We start from the raw sequence: 20,001 nt of genomic DNA, 5'->3' as shown, positions 1-20,001 counted from the left end.
GAAATTTCATACGACCGAAACGACAAAGTATAAATGACAGTTAAAAACAAAATTAAAAAATTCAATTGATTTCTTCAAGAAAGAGGCGTCGAGGCCGTTAAAACGATTATGTATATCATTCAGGATTTCAATATGTTCAATTGTGCTTTATTTTTAACGCTAATAATGTGACAAGAGAACTGTCAATAATGTGATAATGTGACAAAATTCGGAAACGTGAAAAACTGGCAAATATCGAAACAAACAAAAATCTGAAACCTTGTAGTATCAAAGCCAGAAAACAATAACTTCAGGCTTAAAACTGCAACCGAGAAGAAATGTTAAATCAGTAGAAAGAAGAAGCATTCTTTTTTTGCAGACACTAAGCTGGAAGTTGAACAAATTAAGAAAAAAATAGAGGAAAACTTAATTAAGCCATTATTTATTGAAAAGTCAATTATTTTTAAAAGAAACGACCATAAACTTTCAAGTTAAAATTTAAATGGATTAGCTTGGAGCTTTTTAGTAAGCAAACTGGTTGGACCTATCACTCCTGGGCATTGATTCGATATGTTCTGTTTTTTATTTTTAAAGAAAGGGTCCTTTTTTTTTAAAAAAAAAAGACCGACTGATTACAACCCGATTTCTTTGGGTGGTAGCAGTCCAAGAATGGCCCAAAACAAGCCCTGCTATTGCTTATTGTCCGTTAGGAACATTTGATTTTCGAATGTTGCAGATATAGATAATTTGTTAGTTGAAAACTCAAAATAAGTTCTGCATTTTTGATAATCAACGAGTAAAGTTAGCAAAAAAAGGCAAAGTTTTAACTACAGAGCACTCTCAGCGTACTCTGAAGTAGAAATAGCCCCCCTCTGAGTCTACAAAGATTGTATGAGTGTTGTTTGGAGGTGTACTGTCGGCAAACTTAATCAAAACGGACTAAAGTAGCTTATTTCGTGCTGTTTTTGTTGAAAAAGGCTAAATTTTGAAATATTTATCCACATTTTTTGACCAAAAAAATTAAATCAAAACAATGAACAATGCTTGTTCGTCTTCAAAAATAAAATCAACGACACTATTCTTAAAAATTATAACAAATTTTAGCAAAATTGACGAAAATTTAGGCAAAAATTCCGGAAAATGTGAATAAAAACAACGGGAATTCACTCTACTTCTCTGAAGTTCTCAGAAGAAATTCAAAATAAGAAAAGCCGAGAAGATTTTTTATATTTAAAAATAAAATCAACAACAAGTTTTTAAAAAATGTTGACAAATTTTAGCAAAATTGGCGAAATTTTGGTCAAAAATTAGCGAAAATTCCGTAAAATGTGAATAAAAATCAACGGAATTCACACTATTTTCACAAAACTTTAAACCTCGATAACTCCCTGTAGAAAACGAAAATTTAAAAAATCTTTTTAATTCCATATTCTACGCTGGACGAGCTTTCTAATGATACCACTCTCAACTCTCTACGATGAATGTATCGATCGGCGAAAATTCACTGAACAAAAAAAAAAAAAAACCCATTTGAGTATATAGTTCCTCCCCCCTCAAGAGGGTCGGAACAATAAACTTATCCACTCCTATTTTTCAGCCAGCTTGAATGTTCTGATGCAGTTTCAACTTTCTTTAAATTTTTAATTGGAATCGATAAAAAGGGTAAGTGTAGCGCAGCTAGTCTTTTGATTTTTGTGCTATGCCGTCAATTGATTCAAATTTTAGTTTCAAATTCACTGAACAAAAATGACAACTTCAATTAGCATTTGACAATTTAACAAAATGAAAATACGAAATGGAACGTTACTTTGCATCAATATTAAACAAAGAGGTTCGCTATTGTGCGTATGCACGTAATGTTCTGACCCCTCTAAACAAGGTTTTTGACTTAATTCTTTACCGAATGAGAAAGAAATAGAAAAACTTCAAAAAATCAACTGTTGTTCCAGAATAATTGTCGTATCCGTTAAAAATTGCTTTAAACTGTAATCACTATACAAATGAAGCTGTAACTCATTAGAGGCCCAATGATACGTGCCATTAAACTAAGTGAGAAAGAAGACAAACAACAAAATCAAATAAAAACTACAAGCATTAATTGCCACGAAAACCCAATGTCTATCTATTTTTTCTTTAAATAAAACTAACAAAAAAAATCAAATAGCATCAGACAAAAAGTAAGCTAAACCAAAGAGAAAAGATATGGGACCTGTCTGTATTGAGAAAAGTTAAAAATCAGACAGAAAACAAAAAGAGCAAAATTAGAAAAAAGGTAAAAATTCTTGAATACAATTAAATTCAAAGTCATGAAAACAATGTGCTATTAACTGAAAGGTTTCATGGACTTCTTTTATAACTTCATACAAAACCATTGAAACCAATCATTCTTAAGAATGTCATACTACTACAAAAAGAAGAATAAAAGCAGAAATACAAAGATAAATTAAATTATTCGAGGAAACGGTGTCGAAGCCTATAATATCAAAATATATTACCTAAAATATTTATTATAATCAATTACGCCTTATTTTTTTTGTCGTGAATGTGATATTTCACTTGTCATTAAAGTTCCATTAACGTGATGATTGGACAAGACAGCAAAAGAGAACCTCGAATTTGCAAACTGTCAAAAAGTTTATGAAAACTAATAGTATCAACGATTATAGAATCATTATTCAAATATCAATAAAAACTCAATTATAATTAACTTCAAAAATTCCGCGCCCTTTCACCAGGCTGAGAAAACGCACAAAAATTGCAGACATAAAATTGAAATTGGCAAATCCCAGATTACAATTATTTTTTGAAAACAGTTTTTTAAAAGCGTAAGGCACACAACCGTAAGCTTTCAACGTAAAAGTAGTAAATGGTCACAATTTTTTCTGCTTATGAAACCAATTTTGCATGTCATTGGTGAGATTAAGTCTAAATACTATAAATTTACACTGAAAACTGGCAGAACAAATTTGACGAAGAGTTTAATTCAAATTGGCGTTTCAACCCAAAAAACCATATGCTATGCGAAGAAACTATTAGGTATGCTCAATGGCCTTCCTTTGTAATTAGTTTTTACTCGTTAGTAATTGAGCTTTGATTTGGAAACATTCTGGTCTGTAACTAACATAAAAAAAAAACAAAAAAGAAAATGTACTTTAAAAAAAATATATGGGACACCACTACAATCCGATTAATTTTTGATCTTCCACAACTAGACCAACTGGTATCGCTCATGCTAATTTTCAATTAGAACAAAAATTGTCCCTATATTTACCGAAATAACTATTTTTACCGAAAATTAATTATATAAAAATTAAATGCTGAAGTTGGGTAGTTAATGAGAGGAGGTATTACCAAAAATCTATTACGCTTCAACTGAAAATCTTTTATAGTTTTTAAACAACTTCCTCAACGCCAAATTAGACAAATATCTAATTAGACGCAGTCATAAGGCTACAAAAAGAACGTCAGATTGATAAATAAAGCTCACGAGTTAAATAAAAATTTACAAAAACACTTAACCGGAGTCATAAAAAGCGTCAGCTTTAATCATAAAACACATCAATTTTCCATTGAACTTATTTCGGAATATAAAAAGACGTCTTCTTTTATCTACACCTTGTAACGTTTCTTCGCACCTCGTGACACAAAAGTGCAGACTGCCGGAGATTGAATTCGAAATGATTAAATTATTGGTCTCAAATAAAATTTGCACTAACTTTAAGAATTTTGAATTGTCGCCAGTTTTATATAGAATACGACAATGCCTTTTTCATGAGGTATCCCTGTTTCTCGGGCAGTTTTTCTCACTTTGCTACTAAAAGCTGGATTTAAACTCTCAGTTCTTGAGCAATAAGTGCGCAAGTCTACCAGATGAACAAAGTGATCATAGTTTTGAATCAATACCTAGTAAAAGTTGCACGTTACGAAAATGTTGCACGTTTGAGTTGGATCAATTTAAGTTGCACGTTTGACGTTGGATCATTGAAATGAGATCCGAGGGCAAGTGTCGGAAAAAATTAAACAGGAAGGTTATTTCTATACATTTTTCCTCGTCTTTCCTAATAGAATCTGAATTGAATCGATTTCTTAAAAACACATACATTCAATCCCGCAATATGACCAGTATGGACTTCAATATGACAGTATGGTGTTTAACTTCTCTATTGTTCTTTTGAGATCAGGTGTTATTTTATTGTAAATTTGAGAAGCTTTATAAACCACTTGACAATGGTTATATACAGCAAATCTGTTTGTTGACACTTGTTTTTATTTCATTCAATTCGTGTTAAATAAGAAAAATGGAGAGATAGAGAAACTATAATTTTGAATGGAACAGACGCATTTTGAAAGAACATATAAGAAAGATTTCAGCAAAGCTTTCTGTTAAATTTTTGCACCAGAATGCCATATCTTGATTGAGTGAATTGTTTAAAAACGGTTTTGACAGTTCTTTGTTGACAGTTGAATCAAAGAAAAGGATAGCAGATGCTGCAGAATAACTTGCCAGCAACTAAAAAGGTTAAATTGTCTTTTAAGTAGAGAACAAATTGATTTCCAGCAGGACTAAAAAGACTTTTTTGGACTTCCATTCATCTATAAAACGCATGTGACTAGAATAAGCAATATTTTTTAAAGCCCAATTTTTGTTTTTCTTTATAATTTCAACTCTGACGAACAAGGTAGGAGACCCGTTTAAGACTTTCCTTTTCTCTGTATAAACGCTTTTCTAATTTAAAGTCCGCTTAAACTGTTATTTTTTGGTAACAAACAACTCAGCTTTGATAACTTCAGTCTTGTTAAACTATATCTATTTATATCTATATCTATTTGGTGATATCCGAGGCTAAATCTGTTGTAATTTTCATCTCTGCCCTCACAATTTTCAAGATTTTGACCTTTCGTGGTTAGACAGCGTTTAGTCCACAATTTGGCCGCTGATCAGATCAGTTTGAAGCTATTTTGTTACAATATTCATGTGTGTAGTTTTGGGTAAAAAGAATCAAACAAATTGAGTTCATTAAAAAATGAATTAGTATCACACTCGGAACAAGCTTCAAGCAATATTCAGTAGCTCTCCACTGAAATACGTTTATTGAATTGACCAATACACGCGTCTTGCTTCAATTATTGAGACTTCTGAAGACTTGTTAAGGCTTGATCAAGGCTTGGCAAGTCTAAGTCAAGACTTGTTCAAAATTCGACAGCCCTTGAGTGAAATCTGTGCCAGGACTGAGCCAGTCTTGATTATTGCGTAGATAATAAGCTAAACAGAAATTTGAGAACAGGTGGTTTTTAATTAATGTTTTTCAAAATTGGCTCAATTGTCTCGATTACTTACGAGCAATTTCTTTATCCAACAAAGCATTTTCAGATTTGAACATCTAATAGCTTAAAAAACCAATTTATTTACCCAGAAAACATTTTTTCAATGGACAGAAAGGAGTGGCCATGACTGGTATAATTATGATATCAGTGATTTTTTTCGTGATCTTTCTAAAAGTACTCAGCTTAATTGTTGTCCATGATGATTAAACCGCTATTAATGTCACTTTCGGATCAGTACCTCAAAGTGTGATAGGAAAGCCACAAGCAAGTACTCCACTTTGTGTAGGAAGGTCCTTTGGAGGTGTCTTTTATAAAAAGAGATTTTTCACTAAAAGTTGCTTTTTAAAATCCTGAATTTTAATTGGCTTTTTTTCACTTAGTCTCTACGCTTTAAAAATTGTTTCAAAATCTTATCTTCGTCGTTCTGCTAAGCAATAGCCCTCAGTGAGGCGCTGGCCAAAATGAACCAATTGAGCGCTCTCCTATCAGAAGCAAGAGCAACCACTGATGATACTTCACAGGACGAACAAGATTTTATTCAAGTTCAAAACAAACGTAAGCGTTTTCGAAACCAAAACGAGAGAAATTCGATATCAGAGACAGTTAGACCAATAGTATTAACAATCAATCCGAGACCAACTCAAGTGCCATTTGCCCGAGCTATGAAGACAAAATTCCCACAATTGAAAATACAACGAATTAGAGAACTACCAAACTCTTCAGACTTCTTTATCCAACCGGAAAACAAAGCCTCCAGAGATAGTCTTATGTCAAATACAAACCTGCAATAAGTATTCCCTAACGCTAATGTGAACACGAGAAATACACTGCCAAAAGCCAAGCCAAACCAAGCTTTGTTATAGTCAATGTGCATCACAGCATCCAAGAAAATGAAATAAAAGAGGAACTCTTGAGCAATAACGGAATGAATGTAGTAAAGTGTCAAGGATTATAAACTGAGCAAATGGCAAACCTACAAAGCTTATCAGAGTAATAACAGATTCAACAAATCATATTTTAGCAGCACAAAAGCACGGTGTAAAGATTGGTTGGCTAATCTACAGATGTGAACCAAGCAAAGAGCCGCCACATGTTAAACAATGCTTCAAGTGTCAGAAAAATGGGCACTCTGCCATTGACTGTAAAAACGAGCAGCGTTGCCTGCGATGCTCAGGCCAGCACACAGTAAAACAATGCGCCGAACCAAAAGAAAATGCCAAATGTGCAAATTGTGGTGCATCGCACGCATCTGTGTACAAAGGAAGCTCCTCCTATCAAAACGCAGTTGTTGAAGCGACAAAGAGAAAACAAGATATCAAGTACTCAGCAGTGGCAGAACGTCAATCCCAAATGCTACAGACAAACTCAACTGTCTCAGCAATAAACATAAGTGTTCTGGTTGCTGAAGTACTCAGCAAAGTCCGTTCAACCTTCAATACATAGTCTTACAGTGATATCATCAATGTTGTCAGTATTAGTGCAAGCAGAAAATTCGGTGATAAAATAGAAGGTCAAAAAGTTGATGATAGCAGCAAAAATGCAAACAACAATTTCACGAATGTCCCAACGCAACAAATTTCAACAAATAGCCATCAGTTCAGCCAACATGGATAAAATAAAAATTTTGCAATGGAACTGCCGAGGCTTAACCAGCAAAATATTAGAACTTCTCGTATTATTGAAGGAAAAAGATATTGATGTTGTCTGCCTTAATGAAGTCAAGAGCTGACAAAAACAAAATCTAACCGATGATTATTTCGTAGTTACGGAAACGCGAGCAAGTAAGTCGCATGGCTCAATCATTTTAGCAAAGAAGGGAACGACATTAATAGAAATTAAACCAGAAATGTTTGATAGAAACGAGCGAGAAAAAATTTTCGAAATCATAAAAGCATGCTTTGAAGTACCTGTTATAGGTCATCTCTGGGTTATAGCACTTTACAACTCACCAGGTCGGGATTTGAATCTATCAGAAACTTTTGAAACTGAGATGAAGAATATTTTTATCTGTGGAGATTTCAACGCTCCACATCAGGAGCTGAATTGCACATATAACACTGAAAATGGTGAAAAAAAATCAAAACTATTGAAACTGGAAAACTCAATCTTTTAAATAACGGTTACCACACATATCAATCATATCAAGGAGAATGTCGAAATGTGCTTGATCTACATTTCGCCGATCAATCAGTCTTAAAATTTTTTGACTCATCTTATGTTTCCGATGACTTTGGTAGTGACCACAGTTCAACTATTACTACCCTGAATATAATGAAAAAAGGAAATTCGATTTGAAGGCAAAAATCAAATTCAAAAAATTTAACCAGATTGTCAGACAAGATTACGAAAACTCTGTGCTATATCCACCAGTCTATCCAAAAGCAGAAGAACTAAATCAACTAAATGAATTACTTGTACAGATCATTCAATTTTCGCTACAGAAGTCTTATATCCAACAAAAAAGATTTTACTTTGGACATGAAACTACTAAACTTATCCGTGAAAAGAAGAAAAAAAGAAGAGAGCTGAAAAGAACAAACGGAGAACAGTACAAATTCCTGAAAAAGGAAATAAATTTCCTCCAACGAGAAATAAAGAGGTCCATGAAACGATCGGAACAAATCAAGCAATCGAAATTGATCGCAAGTGCTCAAAATAAGGGCAGCAAAAGCTTTTGGAGAGCAGTTACAACATTATGTGGTGATTTAAAAAAACCAAATGAAACTGAACAAAGTGTTGAAGTCTCATAAAAACAACTCAGAGCGAAAACAGACAATGAGAAACGCAAAATCTTCAAAACTATTCTACAGGATACAATGAAAGGTCATACATACGAAAACTTGGAACTAAATGAGCACATCGAGAAAATTGAAAACGAGACAAAAATATTTCTCAAATACAAAAACACTGAACCAAAACACTACTGCATTATAAAAGTAAACTATTATGAAGAAACGTTGAACAAAACAAGATCAAGTCCAGGACCAGATAAAATTAGCTATAACATCCTGAAAAGGTTACCTAAAAGCCTCATAGCATATATTTGTCTCCTGATAACTAGCTCAATAAACAATTCTTATGTTCCAACTACATGGAAAGAGTCACAAGTCAAAATGTTACCAAAGCCAAACAAAAACAAAAAAGATGCAGAAATTTACCCACCAATCAGCCTAACCAATTGCATTGCAAAAAATTGTGAAACAGCAGTAAAGAATTTTGTCCTAGCGCACTGTGAAGAAAATGATGTCTTCGGTGAAATGCAAAGCGCGTATAGAAGGAACCGTTGCACAACTGATAATTTGCTCAAACTTACTCAGCACGTAACAGAAGCATTTCAATTGTCCGAAATGGTCGGATTTGTCTGCCTAGATATTGAACAAGAATTCGATGCAGTGTGGAGACTAGGACTTCAAAACAAACTGCTACAAATTGTTGTGCATAAACCTCTGATTAATTGGGTTACCTCTTTTCTCTCTCACAGAAGCATCTTAATGAAAATTAATAACTCAAAAAGTAGCACATTTTCAACACTAGCTGGAGTACCTCAGGGCAGCGTCATTGCACCAATTCTCTTCCTGGTTTATGTCAGCGGCATTCCTGAAATACCGGCACAAATATCTCAATTTGCTGATGATTTTGCCCTTTACTACAGGTCGCGCTCCTGTAGAATAATTCAAGCGAAAGTTCAGTAATCACTAGACAAATTGATCAAGCGGTGCAAAAAACTAAAGATAAGAATAAATCCAGGCAAAGCAAATTTTATGCTTTTTAAAAATCCGTCAAAAAAAGTTTCCAGTTTAGACCTTTTTATCAATGGTACAAGAATTGAAGGCGCAAATTCAATCAAATTTCTTGGCGTAAACCTTACCCCACATCTAAATTGGAACCAACACTGCAAAAGTTTGGTGGCAAGAGCAAACAAAAGAATCTACCAACTATGGCGGCTCAGTCAGATCAACATTGATGAAGAGTGCTTACTGGCCTTGTATAAATCATGGGTTCGACCTCTATTTCTATATGCGAATGCCTGCTGGATTGAGCAATCTAATTCAATTATCAACAACATACAACTGACCCAAAATAAAGCACTCAGAATTTGTATGAGGAAACCCCGCTGGTACAGTGTCAAAAACTCCACGAAGAGGCCAATGTACCTGCAGTAAGAGATTTTTAGATTAGATTAGCAAATGAGTACCTGAAACGGGCAAAAAAACAAGATCGAATCAATACTTGAACTGATCCAGAAAAAAAGACAACGTCCAAAAAACAGTTATCAAAGCACACTGGACCATCTGTCCTGCTAATGTTCTTTACCAGTTTCAATATCGTGGAAAAACCAGAACAACCATCATCCATTGACCTATTGCCAGCCTCTTGCGTAGTTAATTCGGGGCAAAAGTCGAACCAACAACGTCCTAACCGAACAGCTAAGCCAGCCGCTCACCTAGTAAATTCGGGGCTTAGCTGTGAAAAATATAAGGAAAACAACAACAATTTATCTACTGAAGAATGTTAATCGATTAACATCATTTTAAACCCAGAAAATGTTCTCATTTTTTCATATCCACTCCACTGATATCTTTATCAAAGTTAAGTTACGCTTATACAACTAACAACATATTACAGTGCTAAGCGCGGTTTGGTTTAGTGGTTTTAAGGTTTACGTTAGCATAGCACTTTTAACTTATTATTCCTTCTGTATTTTACTTCATTCTTCAAAACGCTTCCTTCCCTCAATTTATTTTAACGCGTTTTAACGCTTGCCTTCTTGAACAAAGTTACACTAATTACACTTTTTACTACTAGCGCAGCCCTTTAATTCTCTAATCAAATGAAGCTCAGTAATTCATTCCCTGACGCGAGCGCTGCCCAATTTTTATTTGTTTCTTTATTTTTTATATCTACTTTTCCCACTCTCAATATTTATTACTTCTTGAATAGTTTTTTCTTAATAAACGACTTTTTTAATTTGAACAAAAAATTTATTGATATCTTACCACGCATTGAAATACAACGAACTATTCAACTTCTACGAGGCTAGCCAAGAACACCAAGAAAAAGAGTAAAAGCAAGCAGAGCCAGCAGAAGCCCTTCCCGGCGCTTGAAATGGCTCCCAGCAACAAGAGCAATCAATTGGTTTCAAAGGCAAAAAACTCTGAAAAACCAGGAGCATAAATTCATCTTTCCGAAATTTTGAACTTTCTATTTTAATTTTTGATGCCTTTTAAATTGGTTGAACTTGATTGTACTTACATTAATAACAATCTTTCTAAAAGTACTAAATCTAATCTTCTTCTAAATCGTTCTAAATCTCTCTTGTGCTTCTTGATTCTCTTTGGAGAATTTTGAAGGCGAGCCGTTGTGTATGGAGGTCCTTCTCTTTTGCAACAAAATGAAAGAATGCCAGCACTAAAATTAGATATGTGCTCAGGACTTGACTCACGACTTGTCAGGTCATGGCCAAGACCTGCTCAATACTTGTCAAGTGCTGGCCAAGACCTGCTCACGACTTCTCATGTTATGGTCAACACTTGCTCAAGATTTGTCAAGTTTCGCCCAAGACATGAATTACGACTTGTTGAGACTTATGGCTTGATTCAGGGCGTGACGAGTCCAAAAAATGACATGATCAGAGCTCTGGCATAGTACTAATTCAAGACATGCATTTTCATTGAATCAGTACTGATAAAGAATTGTTGGGTTTTCAGTCAGGGCATTCAAAAATGGAATTAAATTTATCTGAATTATCCCGTGACTATACAAAAGACGTAAGGTTAAGGTTCGAAATTTGTGTAATTTCAACAATTCCTCCCGTAAGTGGTCCTTTCTGCATAGTATTCTTATCTGAATGCACATACCAAAAAATGTATTGTTCTGAACAAATCCTGTTTTGAGAAAAAATGCGCTTTAGTCAGAATTACGGTTCTGACTAAAGCGCATAACAGAAACGATGGCCCATGAGCGTCAAGCTTAAACCCAAAATGTGGTGAGAAAAACCATTTTTCAAGCAACTATTAAAACTGGTCATTACTGTATATAAAAGTTTAACCAAATGACATTAGTTTTGAGCTAAACTTCTCTCAGTTATGCAAAGTTGAGCTTAGTGTGCACAGCAATTTTTGAATTTTTGAATTAAACATGCGCCGTGTTGGTGGACAAAGGCCGATGAAAAGGCAGTGGTGTTCCACAAAGTATCTTGAGATGTGAATGAAGCAACTTTCATCATCTAATCTCAATGTCTTAATCAAAACCTGTGAACAGACATTTTAAATAGTTTATCTGTTTTTGCATTTGTGTTGGTTTCATCTGAGGCCTTGTGCAATTTTTCTGCACTTTTCGTAGAAAGGTCGAATCCTAAAAAGTGAATTTAAATCTCACGTTTATTGATACTTTACAAGTTTTGGAATGCAAACAACCCGGACTGAACGTCAAGTCTTAATCAGTACTGACTTAGTGAATTTGCATGTTTTGGATCAGTAATGTATCAGAGCTCTGATCATGTCACTTTTTAGACTTGGCACGTCTTAAATCAAGTCCTAAGTCCCGGAAAGTCTTGAGTCAATTCTTGGTCAAGACTTGACAAGTGTTAAGCAAGTCTTGGCCAAGACTTGGCAAGTCTTGAGCAAGTTTTGGCCAAGACTTGACAAGTCCTGAGCAAGTCTTGGCCGGGGCATAACAAGTCTTGTGCACGACTTTGCAAAGACTTGACAGGTCTTGGGTGAAGTATTGAGCACAGTTTTTATTGTTGATTTTGCATTAGTTTGCCAGCGAAAGAAGAAGGCCGCCAATTACATTGGCCTGCCTCAAAAACTCTCAAAAGTGATAAAAGAAGCACAAAACAACACGGGCACTTTCACAAAGTTCACCTGATAGAAAAAAAAATTCTGGCATCGCCCCAAGGTACCAATCACTAGCCACTTTTTTCTACCTATCGAAAAAAAATCATTTTGTGTGAATATATGAGTCATTTGAAGTTGGTATATGCTCAATTCAGAAATAGCCTGGTCAGAGTAGCACATTTCTCATAACAAAATTCTTCCAATTTTGCTAATTTTGAAATTCTTTAGATAGAAATAATTTCTTCTTAAAACTCAACTTGGCCTAACTGCCCAATATTTAAGACTTGGTCAAGACCCGACTTAGACTTTACCCGTCTTGAGCAAGTCTTGACATGTCTTCAGATTGCTTAGGACTTGAGATAAGAAGTGATCAATACTGATTTGTCATTTCAAGACGTGCGTTTCACTGGAGAATTTTTGATCAACAAATAAAATTTGTTCCGGAACCTCTATTGCTAGCGCTTCTGTTTGTTTTTCTTTTGGAAGCAAAACAGAAAATACCAGAGATTTTAGCCTAAATTTTCATTCAATGTAGAGAATTTTTCACTAAACGGGTTAGTTTCGACAAAAAAAATTGCTCAGATTGTCATCTCTCTTACTTCATTTTTCTTTTTTTACTGTCGTAAGAACTGTTAAAATAGGTTTAAACTCCCACAAAAAAATGTTTAAAAAATGAAGTTCTGAAATCTTCTTTAGAAAATTGACTCCAACTTTTAATCTTTGCTTCGTGAAGAGCAGTTTGAGGCAGTTTCTATACACCCAATGCAGTTTCATAGGAAATTTTTAGAGTAAAACTTTCGGGATAAATCATTGGAAGAAAATTCACGTTCGACATTGAAAAGAACAATTTTTAAGCTTGCGATAAAGTTCTCCACCTAATTTTTTAATCCCTTCTTTAACGGCGACCAGTTTGAGTAAAACTGAGTTTTTGTAATTTAATTTACAACTTTTCAGAAAGACGAATTTGGGCTCTTTTTTGACAACTGTTCATTTTTTCCGGATGGCAAGAAAAATGTTTACCTCATTTTAGAATTCTGTTTATAAAAAAATGACATAAAAACTATTGATGCGCATTTTTGAGTTGTCTATTTTACTTAATTTCACTGATACAAATTATGTAGCGATCCAAAAAGCTCTTGAAAACAAAAAGTTTCAATGTCTCAGAGAGAGCTTAGCTTCTGAAAAGTACCTTGTTTGACTTCTCTCATTGACAATTTGGCATTTTAGAGCCTGGTTGTCTGCTCACCTCTTCCAGCTCTGAGGCTTCATATGGTTTCAAATAAGTTTAGAAATACTGCAAATTACAGATTTGGTGTCCATGTCCACAACGCAAAATGAAACAGATCGTTCTGTAGAGAAGAGGTTCTTGACATCTAAGGTGATCACTCCACCGGGTGTCAAAAGCGAGGAGACGCAATTGCAAAACATGGCTGCATTAAAGATAAAAATAGTCGCTGCTTGCTTTCTGCGAACTTCTTCCCAGTAGTTGAAAAAGAGAATCTCACGTACCTGTGACATTTTTATCCCGACAAAAAAAGCAGTGAAACCTGCTGCTCTTGATGTAACTGTTACTTCGCCACTTCAATCTAAGTTTCTCACAAATTCGGCTAAAAAGGCAGCGCTTGCGCTCGCAGGAGCAGATGAACAAAAAGTAATTGCTCTACGACAACAACTGCTAGCAAATGGGATCACATTTTCTTCCTCTTGCAATTGAAGTCCTTGATGGAATATCAGCATCATGCAAGAAAACGCGGTTGGCCGTGTTATGTGGCAATGATTCTCTCCGGGCGTATGGTTTATCTGTGTCGTTCAAAAAACCGATACAAACTTCAACAATTACCGCTGTTATCACTCGCCCGAGACGCGCGATGGTTTGAATCATTGTCGACTGATGGGTGGAATTTTAAAAACTTTAGAAGTAACTTTTTTTCACTCTCTCATCTGGAATTAAGAATTGCTGAAAATTGAAGCACAAGACAACAGACGATGCAAAAGAGGATAGAAAACACTCAAATGTTGATTGATGTCTTTGTAGTCAATATCATGTAAGGTTTACAGATTGCTTTTAAACTTAAGATAGGCTATATAAACTCACTACCACATTGGTATTGAAATTTACAAAACAACTGAACTTTACTTGTGTTTACTTTTTCTCTAACTAATAAAAACTAACGTTTTTGAGAGTTAAAAACAGCGAAAAGTAACTGAGAGATTTTCAATTTTCTATAAATATCTCCAAACACTTACTTTATTAATACAATCAAATAGTAAAAGTTTACTTACCTTTAGAATAATCAAGTGGATCTACTGATTAGGTTTACCAATACGATTATGTTTGTTCCGATATAGATATATATATATATATATATATATATATATATATATATACAAAAGTGGGAAGCAAATGATCCTAATTGTCTGTCTAGTAGTATATTTTCTTGCTGATATTGCAATAACTCTGTTAAAGCTCATTTTAAAAGTAATTTCCCTTCGCTCTTCCATTGGCATTATTCCTATTCTGAATGCTCCTAATGATAAAAAAGATCTTTTAATTTGAATAGTATGTTTTTATGTTCATATGATTAGCTTTTTTTGGGTTGTTCGGTTGTAACTGTAGCCGGTTTGAACATTCTGATAAAAAGAATTCTGATGCACCCCAATTACTCCAGTTTGTGTAAAGTTTTATCAGACTAAAATTGGAACTAATAAATTCAGATGGTAGGGAATGTGATCTGAGAAGAATATCACGGCAATGATAATACTTACGGCACACAAAAAAAATTTTAGGCCTCAAATAATCTGTCGACGTATACTTTGCATATTCTTGCTGACAATATTTAAAAAATCTTAAAGGAATTAAAGATTAGGGAGGACTAAAGAACTGACAACAAAAAATCTTTTTTTTAAAAAATGTAGAGTTTCTTGCTAAACATAGTGAGCAAATAGCACTCGGCATTTTTCTTAAAACTACATTTAGATGTACTTCAGATGAAAATTTTGGTTCAATGTATATACCTAATTAACCACAGCTCTCAAGCCGACATTATTAAGCTCCCCCTAATTTTAGTTTTTTAGTTCTAATTCATTCCCTATAGAGAAACAAGGAGCACTGTTTCATCAGTATGCAGACAATTGGTTTTCTTTTAAGTAGCTGTCTGTTTTTCAAAAAAATACTTTCAATTTTGTAAAATTGTTCCACTTTTTCATATCTCATTAACATACTAGTGATATCTGCAAAATCTACAATCTAAAAGTCAATTTTGTCACTTTTTTGGTGAGAAATAGTTGACCTATAAAAAAGAGTCCTGAAATTGTGCCTACGGGTACAAATTGATTCATGAAACTTTTTTCAGATATCCTGCCGTCCATTTTAACACACTGTGTTCGTTTTTCGAGAAAAGTTTGTAATGGAGTAATTGCAAACTCAGAGATGTTGAAGCACTCCGATTTTTCGTTAAACTTTTTTTGCAAAATTAAATTGAATGCTTTGCAATATCAAAATAAATGCTGCAGTAATTCTTCCGTTCTCCGTGTTTTCTCTTACTGTCTCAGGGGAAAAACAACACTGCATATGTTGACAATTTTTTGTTTTTGAACCCAAACTGCTCTTTATTAAACAAATTGTTTTTATTGATGTAATCCATCATTTGCGTAAGAAGTAGTTTCTCAATATGTTAGGCAATTGTTTTTGTGACCAAAATTTGTCTCTAGTTGCTCTTTTGTGTGTTTGAGCCTCTTTCTTTTTGAATAGGTGTTACATTTGAATGCTTCAGACTAATTGGAAATACAGGCTTTTGAATACAATCAATAATAATGAATTGAAAATGCGTACAAATTGCGTGTTTTCCGGTTTTAGAGCCCACACATAGACAAATCCTGGATCTTGTGATTTACTATTGTCTAGGTTGTCAATGATTGGGTAGACTTCTTTTGAAGTCAAAACTCTAAAATTGAACACAACATTGCTTAATTTTTTCGGGATATTGAGGTAACAAAATAACCATAGTATTTGCCCAATTCCGCAAATGTTTTTTGAAGGCATTGAAAATTTCTTTCTTGTCTCTATTCTTGAATCCGTCGGCTTCAATTTTTGACATATTATTGCCTATGTTGTGCTTTTCTAATTTTTTTTCTAAGGAAAATCCATTTCTGCTTTGATGTTTCACATTGCTCAAAAATATCAGCAGGAAGATCGTGCCGTGCTTCTCTTAGTCATCGAATTAAAAAGTTAAGGCATTTTTTGAACTCTTGAAGAATATCGTAGTTTGGAGAGAGTTTGTATTATTTTGTTTCAAAGTCTGTCTGATTTGTTGCTGCTAAAGCTCATAGAGTAATCATAGAATATCAAACTGAGCAGTCACCGTTTAGCAGCCTGCTTCAAATGTAAATTGGTACGAATCAATATTTTCTCAAATATATGAATTTAACAACTTATTTGTAGTTTTCAAGTGAAACTGATAAAATCATTTCTGCTAAACATATCTATGCTGCTTTTGCACAGCAGTGTATCAATTACAAGGAATTCTCTGGTCTCTTTACCATTTCTATAGGCTGTGATGTGATTGGTGAATGTGTTGATTGGTTTTTGTGTGTTCGTGATGAAATTCATTTGTTTTAAAAATCTCTGTGTAAGAAATGTAATCCTATGGATTTAACGTTGCTTTTTGTGCATTTATTGAAAAGTACCTCTGATCGGTAATGGTGTATCGGAGAACACTTCATTGGAAGAATTAGAATAACAAATACACCATTTTTCTACTTTGTTTGTAATTGTTTTCAAACGCAATACATTTTCCCTAGTCGACACCCGATGATTATCTTACAAGATCTTGCAAGCCGATGACCATCTTGAAAGATCGTGCAAGACAAATGGTTATCTAGCAAGATTCATGCAAATTCGTTCCTGTCGATATCTGCTCTCATTGGTTGTTATAGATGTATTACCGTTCATTTAGCGCAGAAATTTCCTAAAATATACTTGAGTGAGTTCTAAGGGAAAATTGGAATCATAATTTACATCAGACATCTGTATTTTAACAAAATACAACATAAGTTCAGGGAACATAGAATAACATTATATGGTTTCTGTGAGCTATTCAAGCACAAATAGAGGACTCCTCAAAACCCTCACTCATACTTTACAGTTTTATTAAAATTTGTTTTTATCAATTATTTACACTATTTCGCATTTCACAAGTGTTATTTTGCAAAACAATATGAAATATTTTCTTATATTACTTTATATTTTGGTGTGCGCAGATAAAAACAAGATAGACGCTTTCCCGGTTGTAAAGCTTTACCATAACGTAGAAAAATTGTTTAAAATAACGTTATCGTCTTCTTTTGATCCTGTTCGATCTTGTGTCAGTTATTTGCATATTTGCGAGAATAATGGTTATCTTGAAAGATTTTTGCAAGAAGAATTGGTATCTTGCAAGATCTTGAAAGATTTTTGAAGAAAAACTTGCAAGACGATTATCGTCTTGCAAGATTCTGCAAGAATCTTGCAAGATCTTGCTCGATAATTGTTCGAAGTTTAGCTGGGGCTATGTGTACACAACGATGCCAACTGCTCATTGAAATTCAGTTGCAATATCATTTGCAAAACCTAATGTGATGCCTTTGCAAACTATTTTCACCATTTTCATCAAACGATTTGAGTCAACTTTATTTAAATTCTTTGATGTATGCTACATAGTTAAGTCCAAGTATGTAAGAAGCTCTATGTATATTAGGTGAACAGACAATAACAGTCCCAGCCAAAAAAGTCCCAAATAGCAAAATGTTCTCTGACAAAATAGTCCCAAACAAAATAGTCCCAATTAAACAAAAGTTAAACATATGTACATCATATGACAAAGAATTTTATTGTAGGCCAATTTTATTAATTTTTTTGTAAAAGTTTCTGACCAAACATTTCGAATTTTTATAACTTTTTCATCAAAAACAGCACGAAGTAAGCTTCTTTAGTCCACTTTGAATAAATTTGTTGGAAGTAAACCATCAAACAACAAAATTTCAATCTTTGTAGACTCAAAAGGGGGCTTTTTCTACTTCAAATTCCGTTGAGAGTGCTCTTTAATTAAAATTTTGCCGTTTTTTGCTAAATATATTTGTTGATTATGAAAAACGCAGCCTCTATTCATGAGTTTTTATTTAACGGAAAATCAATATCTAGAACATTCGAACAAATTATTGTTCTTAATGGACAAACAACATCAGAAGGGCTAGGTTTGGACCATTCTTGGACTGGTATAATCCAAAAATAATTCAGATTGTAACCTGTAGGTCTTTTTTAACAAAAAATCAATCTTCTCTAAGTTATTTAAATGAGATAACATTTCAAACCAAAGCTCACTAATCACAGGTTCAATTGGATTCCTATACAACTCCTCATTGTTGTACCTAGTTGATTACTTGAAAGCTTATGGTTGTTTCGACTTTTAAAGAAATTTGATTTTTAAATAAATAAAGACTTATTGAACTTTGCTTCTACTTTTCTCCTAATTTGGTCAACTTGTAGCTTATTATCAGCAATGAAAGATTGTTTCTTCTTTCTATTGAAACCAAATTCAATCTTTATTGCGGTTTTACGCCTTAAATTAAAGTTTTCAGGCTTTGATATTACTAGATTTCGTATATCAGATTATTGGCTTTCAAAATAAAGCACAATTGATAATATTTAAACCCTTGAAGATATAGATTATGATTTTAACGGCTTCGACACTACTTTCTCGAAAAATTTATTTGATTTTTTTAATTTTTGTCTCTAACTGTCCTTTTTACTCTGTCTTTTTAGTCGTTTGAAATTTTCAGTTCAATGACCCGGTTTCATTGGCTTTTCATGGAAAAATAGACGATGCAATATTCTGATATTAGTAGATAGCTGACGGCTTTCATGACTCTGAAAACAATTGTTCTAAAAATTAAAAAAGGACGCTTTGTAAGTTCGCAATTTCGCTCTTTTTATTGTCTTTTTCTTATCTAGTCTCGTTAATTCCGAGCAAAAGATGACATTATTGTTGTCAAAATAAGGTTTCAAGAGGGATTGGTGTCACACAATCTAAAGTTTTTAAAGAATTATTTGATTGTACTGGCTTTGACACGGAAAAAAATTAGTTTTTGTTTTTTGTCATGTTTGACGTACATTTTGTAAACGTAAGACATATTCTGAATAATTTCAATTCTCAAGCGCTTGCTTTGGAAGAACAAACGAACCTATTTAATTTTTTCATTCTGTAATTAATGGAGTTCATGTCGTTGGAAATATATTTTCCAAAAAAAAGTAAGTGTTATCTAATTTTGCATTTTTTTTCTCACTTTTATCTTCTTGTTACCTAGCTTCATAAATGAAAGCTTACATAATACATTATCAGTGCTTGCAGAAATTGCAATGCAACATATTTTGATGGCCATATTATGGCTTTACGGCTTCGACACCGTATTCTGCCAAGTTTTAAATGAATTTTTGTTTGTCGTCTTTAACCGCACAAAAAATTGAATAAGGACAGGTCCTAATGCCCTCCTGTAGGAATATCGGTAATCGTACACCTTTGGGATATTTTAGTTGATTTCTAATGGTTTTCATTACCTTGAAATTGATTGTTTTAAAAAGTATAAGCGAATTTTACAACTTTACTGTTTTTGTTCTTTATTGTCTAATTGTTACCAAGCCTTTTTATTGAGTAATCCCATATCCTTTCTTGTGAATTAAAAGTTATTTCGTTCAGTATCAGTTTTATCTGACGCTATTTTGTCTTTGTTATTAAGTCTTGTTTTTTAAAACGGACATGAATTTTTTGATGTAATTAATTTTTGTTGTTGTTGTTGTTGTTGTTGTTGTTGTTGTTGTTGTTGT

At 33.6% G+C, this 20,001-nt stretch overlaps 2 protein-coding genes across 3 annotated transcripts in view; both read left to right on the top strand.

Moving 5' to 3' along the window:
- LOC142341539 (FK506-binding protein 2-like) overlaps positions 1-20,001 on the top strand; it is a 390,606-nt gene that overhangs the window by 31,909 nt on the left and 338,696 nt on the right. The gene's annotated exons all lie outside the window — the stretch shown is intronic.
- LOC142341535 (uncharacterized) overlaps positions 1,559-20,001 on the top strand; it is a 56,917-nt gene continuing 38,474 nt past the window's right edge. Inside the window, exon 1 of one of the 2 annotated variants that reach the window (XM_075392543.1) lies at positions 1,559-1,641. The gene's annotated coding sequence lies outside the window, so the exon portion shown is untranslated. Of the gene's footprint in view, positions 1,642-4,330; positions 4,659-20,001 lie in introns of those variants that run through there. The other variant, XM_075392542.1, reaches the window with a different exon arrangement.

The sequence above is a fragment of the Convolutriloba macropyga genome, chromosome 6, assembly GCF_964194025.1.
Source record: "Convolutriloba macropyga chromosome 6, txConMacr16.3, whole genome shotgun sequence".
Taxonomy (NCBI): domain Eukaryota; kingdom Metazoa; phylum Xenacoelomorpha; order Acoela; family Convolutidae; genus Convolutriloba; species Convolutriloba macropyga.
The sequence above is the reverse complement of the archived record's forward strand: the minus strand, read 5'-3'. Positions and strand labels throughout refer to the sequence as shown.